Below are 7,500 nucleotides of genomic sequence, written 5' to 3'. Positions count from 1 at the left end.
GAGAGAGAGAATGAGAGAGAGAGACAAAATGAGAAAGAGAGACAGAATGAGAAAGAGAGAAAGAGAGACAGAATGAGAAAGAGAGAAAGAGAGAAAGAGAGACAGAATGAGAAAGAGAGACAGAATGAGAAAGAGAGAAAGAGAGAGAAAAAGAAAAATGTCGACCCGCTTTCTTTTTAGGTCAAAGATAAAGATCGAATTAACGTAATGGATGGGATGTTGTTGAATGACGTGAAGGCTGGCATGGCGCTGTAATTCTTTCAAGGAGAGGGAGAGGGAAGGAAGGAAGGAAGGAGGGAAGGAAGGAAGGAAGGAAGGAAGGAAGGAGGGAGGGAAGGAGGGAAGGAAGGAGGGAGGAGGGAGGGAAGGAGGGAAGGAGGGAAGGAAGGAAGGAAGGAGTGAAGGAGGGAAGGAGGGAAAGAGAGAGGCAGGGAAAGAGAGAGGGAGGGAGGGAGGGAAAGAGAGAGAGAGGGAGGGAAGGAGAGATGGAGGGAAGGAGGAAAGGAGAGAGGCAGGGAAAGAGAGAGGGAGGGAAGGAGGGAAGGAAGGAAGGAAGGTAGGGAAGGAGTGAAGGAAGGAAGGAAGGAGGGAAGAAGAGAGAGAGGGAAAGAGAGAGGGAAGGAGGGGAGAGGAAAAGAGAGAGGGAGGGACGGAAGGAGAGATGGAGGGAAGGAGGAAAGGAGAGAGGCAGGGAAAGAGAGAGGAGGGAGGGAGGGAAGGAGGGAAGGAAGGAGGGAAGGAGGGAAGGAAGGAAGGAAGGAAGGAGGAAGAAGAGAGAGAGGGAAAGAGAGAGAGGAAGGAGGGGGAGAGGGAAAGAGAGAGGGAGGGAGGCAGGAAGAGAGGGAGGGAAGGAGGGAAGAGAGAGAGGGAAGGAAGGAAGGAGGGAGGGAGAGCGGGAGGGAAGGGAGGGAAAGAGAGATGGAGGGAAGGAGGGAAAGAGAGAGGGAGGGAGGGAAGGAGAGAGGGAGGGAAGGAGATAGGGAGGGAAGGAGAGAGGGAGGGAGGGAGGGAGGAAAGGAAGGAGGGAAGAAGAGAGGAAGGGAGGGAAGGAGGAAGGGGAGGGATGAAGAAGGGAAGAGGAGGGAGAGAGGGAAGGAGGGAGGGAGGGGAAGGAGAGATGGAGGTGAAGAGGAGGGGAGGGAGGGAAGGAGGGAGGGAGGAGGGAGGAAAGAGAGAGGGAGGGAGGGAGGGAGGAAAGGGAAGAAAGGAAAGAGAGGAAGGGAAGGAGGGGAAAGAGAGAAGGAGGGAAGGAGAGTGAGAGGGAGGGAAGGAAGGAGAGGGAGGAAGGAGGGAAGGAAGAGAGGAGGGAAGGAGAGAGAGGAGGGAAAGAGAGAGGGAAGGAAGGGGGGAGAGGGAAAGAGAGAGGGAGGGAGGGAAGGAGGGAAAGAGAGAGGGAGCGAGGGAGGGGAAGGAGAGAAGGTAGAGGGAAATGAGGGAAGGAGGGAAAGAGGAAGGAGGGAAGGAGGCAAAGAGAGAGGGAGGGAAGGAGAGAGGGAGAGGAGGAGATAGGGGAAGAGAGCGAGAGGGAGATGGAGAGAAAGACAGACAGACACACAGAGAATATGAGAAAAAAGAGAGAGAAAAAAGAGAGAATGGAAGAAAAACAAAGTAAAATAGCAAAGAAACAACCAACAAAATAAACAACCCCCTCCCCTCCTCCACCCCCCCCCCAAAAAAAAAAAGAAAGCTTAAAAAAAAAGAAAAGAAAAAAAAAAAAAAATAGAGAGAGCCAGCTTGTCCTCCGCCTCGACCCAGCGCCCCGCCTCCCGCCTCCCTCTGCCCCTGGTTACCACCCCTCACACACAACTCCCCTCTCGTAAACTGTTCCATTAATAAAAGTCAAGCAATCACTCTAATAACCCCTCGTTTCCCCTCACCTCTTGCGTCTCCCTGGTCGTTGGCGAGCATGGAGTCGTGCTGGTTCCCCTCGCGCTGGCCGGACGGTTCTCCTGCGGCTGCTGTTGTGTTGCTTCGTGTCTTCTTGTCGTCTTCTGCTTTGTGTTTTCTTCTCTTTTCTTCTTCTTCTTCCTCTCCTTCTTCGTGTTTTCTTCTCTTTTCTTCTTCTTCTTCCTCTCCTTCTTCGTGTTTTCTTCTCTTTTCTTCTTCTTCCTCTCCTTCGTGTCTTCTTGTCGTCTTCTGCTTTGTGTTTTCTTTTCCTTCTTCTTCTTCGTCTTCTTCGTGTTTTCTTGTCTTCTTCTTCGTGTTTTCTTCGCCTCTTCTTCGTTTGATCCTCCTGCGGCTGCTGCTGTTGTTTTGCTTCGTGTCTTCTTGTCGTCTTCTTCTTTGTGTTTTCTTTTCTTTCTTCTTCGTGTTTTCTTCTCTTTTTTCATCTTCTGCTTCGTATTTTCTTCTTCTTGTTCTTCGTGTTTTCTCCTCCTCCTCCTCCTCCTTCTTCTTCTTCGTTGTCTTCAAATCATTTTCTTCTCTCCTTCTTTTTCTTGTTTTTCTTCTCTTCTTCTTCTTCTTCTTTTTCTTTATTTCTTCTTCTTCTTCTTCCTAATTTTCCTGCCTTTCTTCTTCTTTCTCCTTATTATTTCTTTTTCCCCTTTTCCTTTCTTTTTCTTATTCTTATCCTTCTCTTCTTCCTGCTGCTTCTTTGTCTGTATTAGCTCCTTGTTTACTACTGTTTTCCTTCATTAAATTTATTCTCTTTTCTTTCTCCTTTCCATTTTTCATATATGGAGTTTGAATTATAATTTTCTTCTCTTTCTTATACTCTCATACTTACGTCTGTTCTTTCTTTTTTTCTCTCTCCCCCTCATCGTCATCATCATCCTTCTCCTCCTCCACCCACTTCTCATTATTCCCATCTTCTTCTTCCTCCCCCCATCCTTTTCTTTTTCCTCCTCCTTCTCCTCCCCTTCCCTCTTCCTTCTCTTCTCCTCCTCCCTCCCTCTTCCTTCTCTTCTTCTTCCTCCCCCTCCTTTTCTTTTTCTCCTCCCTTCTCCTCCCCTTCCTCTTCCTTCTCTTCTCCCTCCTCCTCTTCTTCTTCCTCCCCCTCCCAACTTTCTTTTTCCTCCTCCTTCTCTTCTTCCACCTCCCCTTCCTCCCCCTCCTCTTCCTCTTCCTCCCCCTCCCTTCTCCATTTTCCTCCTCCACTTCCTTTTCTTCTTTCTCCCTCCTCCTTCTCCGATTTCCTCCTCCTCTTCCTCTTCTTCTTCCTCCCCTCTCCCTTCTCTATTTCCTCCTCCACTTCCTTTTTCTTCCTCCTCCTCCTCCCCCACTCGCTTTCTCACCCCTTTTCTTTCATCACCTTTCACCCCCCACCGTAAGTGCCTTAATCTCTCCCTCTGTGCTTCCAGGATTTCCTCCCCCTTCCCCCATTTCTCAAGCTTCCCCTCTCACTGTGGTCCTGTTTTCCCCTCTTTTGAGGTCTCCTATTCCCCTCTTAGTGGTCTCACTCTCCCCTGAGTGATACCACCTCCCCTTTTTTTGTAATCCTGCTGCTAACAATTCCACTTTTGTCATGTTAGCACCAATTCCCTGTCAATTTCCCCTCTCTCGGTGATTACCTTGTATTTTCAGTGGTTTTCCCCTCTTCTTTTCCCCCCTCTCTCTCTTCTTTTTTGCATTTCATATCCCTTCCTCCTCCTTTTCTAATCTGCGTAAGCTTTTTTTATTTCTCTCTCTCTCTCTTCTCTTCTCCGTGTCTTCTTTCCCCTCTCCCCTTTCCCCTCTCTTCCGGGAGTTTTTTTTTTTACCTTCGACACGCCTGCTGTTGAGTTTTAACTGGGGGTTGCCTTTCCCCTCGGCTCGGCTAGGGTATCTTTGTTTTATTTGGTAATTCTGGGCCTGTCTGTCTGTCTGTCTCTCCTGTTCTGCTTTTTATCCGATCTGCTGTTTTTTTTTTCTTGTAGTTCACATGTCTGTCTAGCTCTCTGTGTCTGTTCCTGTTTCTTTCTCTTTCTCTGTCTGTCTGTCTGTCTGTCTGTCTGTCTCTCTCTCTCTCTCTCTCTCTCTCTCTCTCTCTCTCTCTCTCTTTCTCTCCCTGTCTCACTATCTCTCACTATCTATCACTCTCTCTCTCTCTCTCTCACTATCTCTCTCTCTCTCTACTCTCTCTCTCTCTCTCTCTCTCTCTCTCTCTCTTTTCTCTCTCTCTCTCTTTTCTCTCTCTCTCTCCCTCTCCCTCTCCCTCCTCCCTTTCTCCCTCTCTCTCCCTCTCCCTCTCTCTCCCTCTCCCTCCTTCCCCCTACCTCTCTCTCCCTCTCACTCCCCCTCCCTCCCTCCCTCCCTCTCTCTCTCCCCCTCCCTCTCCCTCTCTCTCTCTCTCTCTTTTCTCTACCAGCCCTCTCTCAAAGAACAATATCACTTAGGCTTTTATCCCCTTGTGTTATATAAATGCTCCTCGCCATAACATTCTTGAAGTTGTAAGTGCAGTGAATTAGAACAGAGAGAGAGAGAGAGAGGGAGAGGGAGAGGGAGGGAGTGAGAGTGAGAGTGAGAGTGAGAAAGTGAGGAAAGGTGTGAGTGAGAGGCAGTGAGAAGAATGAGAAGAATGAGAAAAGTGGTGAAAGTGAAGAATGAAGAAGGAGAGGAGTGAGAAAGAAGAGAGAGAGTGAGAGAAAGAGTGAAAGAGAAAGAGAAAGAAAGGGAAAGAGAGGAAAGAGAAGAAGAGAAAAGAGAAGAACAGAGAAAGAAGAAAGAGAAGGGAAAGGGAAAGAGAAAGGGAAAGGGAAAGGGAAAGGGAAAGGAAAAGAGAGAGAGTAAGAGAAAGAGAGAAATAGAGAAAGAAATAGAGAGAGAGTGAGAAAGCTAGGGAGAGAAAAAGAGAAACAGACAACTAGAGAAAGAACGAAAGAAAGAAAGAAAGAGAGAAAGAGAAAGGAACTGTTAGGAAATACAAAGAAATTACGGGGAATGAGGGAACGAGGCAGTGTCTAATTAAAAACTTTATTTATTAGGATTATCTAAAGGGGAAGCACGGAGATACCGGGGAGGGGTGGAGGGAAGGGAAGGGGAGGGGTGGAGGGTTTAGGGGTGGAGGGAGGGAGGGATGGTGGGGAAGGAAGGAGGAGGGGGGAGTGGAGGGAGGGAGGGGGAGGGGTGGAAGGGGAAGGGGGGTGGAGGGAAGGGGGAGGCGTGGAGGATGGGGAAGGGGAAAGGGGAGGGAGGGAGGGGGGAGAAAGTCGTAAAGGGGATGGGGAAATATTAGAATTGGATGGTGTTTTAATCTCTTTCTGATTGAAGAAAAACGTATTTAATTTGTTAGGCTTGTTTGTATTTTGTATTTGTGTTTTTTTTCAACTAACAATTTGTGTAATACTTATATCTATCTATCTATCTATCTATCTATATTTGATCTATTTATTTACGCACACACACGCGCGCGCACACTCACACGCACGCACACACAAAAAAGAAAGAAAGAATGGAAAAGAAGAAGGAAAAGCTAACAATAAGACTCAAAATAATTGCTAAAGAGAACCAGGAAAAATGTAATAGACAGAAAGAGGAAGAAAAAAGGAGAGAACAAAATAAAAGAAAGAAAAACAGGGAAAAAGAATAATAAAAAAGAAAAAAGAAAAAAGAAAATAAGACAAAACAACAAAATAGAAAAAAACTGAAAAAAACAAAAGAAAAGAAAAAAATTAAAGAAAGAAAATACAGAAACAAATAAATAAAAAATAAAAAGAAAGCAAATGAAAAGAAAAAAACAGGAAGAAAACAGAAGAAAGAAAAAGAAAGCAAAACAAAAAGCAAAAAGAAACAAAGAAAGAAAACATAGGAAAAAAATAAACAAAACACACACAAAAAAACACAAAAAGACAAAAAAGAAAGACACACAAAACACACACACACACACACACACACACACCCAATAAAAATAAAAAGACAAAAAAAAAAAGAAAGAAAGAAAACCCCCCTTTTCTCACACTGCCTTGCCCGTGCACCTCCGCCTCAAGCACGCACTCCCATGCACGCACACGCAGGCACCGGGGATTCTTTACCATTGGGAGTAAATTGTAAGCTGATCCCGCGCGAGGTCTGAGCCCGGACCAGAAATCCTGAGGATGACTGGCCATTGTTGGGTCTTTGGGGCGAGAGAAAGAGGAGGAAGGGGAGAGGGAAGGGGTGGAGAGGAGGAATGGGGGAGGGGTGGAGGAAGGGGCGGGAAGGAATGGAGAGGGGGTGGAGGGGAGGAGGGGAGGAAGAGGGTGGGGTAAGAAGTGGGGAGAGGGGGTGGGTGGAGGAAGGGAACAGAGGGGGGGTAGGGGAATGGGGTGGAAAAGGAGGGTGGAGGGGTGGAGGGTGGGAATGGGAGAGGGGAGGGGGTGGAGGGGAGAAGGGGAATGGAGAGAGGTGGGAGGGTGGAGTGTGGAGGGTGGGAAGGGAGGGGGTAGGGGAATGGGGAATGGGGTGGGGGAAGGGAAGGGGAATGGGAGAGGAAGGTTAAGGGGGAAGGGGAGGAGGAAGGGGGAGAGTGGGAAGGAGGAAGGAGGTGGAGGAGGAGGGGGGGGGAGGAGGGAAAGGGTGTTCGCTATTGTATTCGTGTTTCTTTATGTCTGATTCTTGTGTCTTTTTTTTCTCTTGTCTTCTCTTTCGTTTCTCCTTTATTTTTCTCTCGTTCTCTCTCTCTCTCAATCTCACTCATTCTCTCTCTCTCTCTCAGTCTCACTCATTCTCTCTCTCTCTCTCTCTCTCTCTCTCTCTCTCTCTCTCTCGCTCTCTCTCTCTCTCTCCCTCTCCCCCCCCCTTCTCTCCCTCTCTCTCTTTTGTTTACAAAATAAGCACTCATGATGTATTTCTACTTGTTAATCTAGCATTAATATTGATGTAACTTACACCAATCAAAGCGTCATCACCATCATTAGTTTAGGCTTCTCCATGTCATGTATCCACGACTGAATCTACAAGCATATTCCGCAAGCATTTGTCTCGTAATCTATTGCCTTTTGAAGCAGACCGTTTGCTCTCTCTGTCTCCTTTTCTGTCTCTGTCTGTCTGTATGTCTGCCTTTCTCTTTCTTTCTTTCTCTCTCTGTCTCTTTCTCTTTCTTTCTTTCTCTGTCTGTCTCTATCTTTCTTTCTTTCTTTCTTTCTCTCTGTCTCTCTCGCTCTCTCGCTCTCTCTCTCTCTCTCTCTCTCTCTCTCTCTCTCTCTCTCTCTCTCTCTCTCTCTCTCTCTCTCTCTCTCTCTCTCTTTCTTTCTCTTTCTCTCTTTCTCTCTTTCTTCTCTCTCTCTCTCTCTCTCTCTCTCTCTCTCTCTCTCTCTCTCTCTCTCTCTCTCTCTCTCTCTCTCTCTCTCTCTCTTTATGTCTCTTTCTCTCTCTCTCTCTCTCTCTCTCTCTCTCTCTCTCTCTTTATCTCTCTCTCTCTCTCTCTCTTTCTTTCTCTCTCTCTCTCCCTCTTGCTTGCTCGGACAGTATCCTCTGATCCTGACCTGCTCTTCCTTCTTTAAGATTCTTGGGCGTCTTAGAGGAAATGGAGAGGCCAAAAGGGGGGGGGAGGGTAAGGGAGGGAGGGAAGAAGAGGAAGGAAAAAAAAAAGTGTGAGGGAGG

The sequence above is a fragment of the Penaeus vannamei genome, chromosome 19 (genome assembly GCF_042767895.1).
Source record: "Penaeus vannamei isolate JL-2024 chromosome 19, ASM4276789v1, whole genome shotgun sequence".
Classification (NCBI taxonomy): Eukaryota; Metazoa; Arthropoda; class Malacostraca; order Decapoda; family Penaeidae; genus Penaeus; species Penaeus vannamei.
The sequence above is the reverse complement of the archived record's forward strand: the minus strand, read 5'-3'. Positions refer to the sequence as shown.